The sequence below is a fragment of the Herpailurus yagouaroundi genome, unplaced genomic scaffold (genome assembly GCF_014898765.1).
Source record: "Herpailurus yagouaroundi ecotype Mexico unplaced genomic scaffold, PumYag 205, whole genome shotgun sequence".
Taxonomy (NCBI): Eukaryota; Metazoa; Chordata; class Mammalia; order Carnivora; family Felidae; genus Herpailurus; species Herpailurus yagouaroundi.
In genome coordinates, this window is record NW_024412436.1 from 5,326,556 (window position 1) to 5,327,622 (window position 1,067).

Consider the following 1,067-nt stretch of genomic DNA (forward strand, 5'->3'; position numbering starts at 1 on the left):
CGTCTCCCTCCTCGGCCCTGATCTGCCCTGATCTGCCCTGAGGCCGTATCGCCTCCCGAGGCCGACTGTGACCACCACCTGCTGAGCTTTGCCGAGAGTTCCCTGCCACCCTTCCGCAGCCCAGATCTGCCTGAGTTTCCCTGACTTGCAAATGTTTCTACGGAGGGTCCATCCCACACTCTGCAGGCTCCCTGAAGATGATCCCTGTTCCTTGAAGACAACCGGTTGAGCTGCATGCCTGAATGCGGGATGCCTGCTCCATACAGACCCACAGCCCTGCAGAGAAGTCACAGAGGCAGGCCCAGCAGAGAGTCTAGCTTAGGACAGCCACCCAGGGCTCCTGCACAGAGCCTAGAGCTGGGAAGAGAGAAAACTGTCTGTGAGTTGATTGTCGCTGCCAGCCTCAGGAGGAACAGTTTTGAACATGGGTGGGAGTGGCACCCCTGGCAGGCGCACTTCCAGCGGTGAATGTGGGTGGGAATCACCTTAGAAGCCACATAACATTTGCACCCTCTCCTTTCATCGTTTTCGAAAGCCCTGTCCTGCTAAGATTGGCTGAGGGCTGAAGGTCAGGTCTCCATTTCAAGGGGGAAATCTACGGACGCCTCCAAATGTGGCCAAGGGAGGGACCGGGGAATCCAGCGGGCATTCCTGCACAGGACAGCGGCGCCTGGACCCCACTGAGGCCGGAACAGCGCCAGGAAAGACCCACGCACAGAAGGGAGCCGCGGAGAGCCTCCCCCGGGGTGCGCCCCCCACACGCGGCCGGCACACCTCAGACGGCGGGGACATGCAGGGGACTCGCGCGTGTATCAGAAACGGTGCCATTTCGCTGCCCACGACGGGAGCTTCCCGGAAAGTTCTGAAAGGACATGCGACAGACTGGGGCTTGACAAGCAAGAGGACTCTCTGTAAGAGGCCAGTCTGCGGTGGACAAGGGAAGCCCACTGGCGGGCACAGAAGTGCCTCGCGTCGCCTGTTCTGTTTCCCTTTTCAGTACCCGTCCCCTCTGCAGAGTCGGGGGCTTCGGCTTCCGTGCGAGTGTTCGCCCACGCGTTCGCCCGTTT

The 1,067-nt window shown here is 60.6% G+C and overlaps 1 protein-coding gene across 3 annotated transcripts in view; it reads right to left on the minus strand.

Moving 5' to 3' along the window:
* The window catches only part of RCSD1 (RCSD domain containing 1), a 74,152-nt gene that overhangs the window by 72,147 nt on the left and 938 nt on the right, over positions 1-1,067 (minus strand). The window lies entirely within an intron of this gene.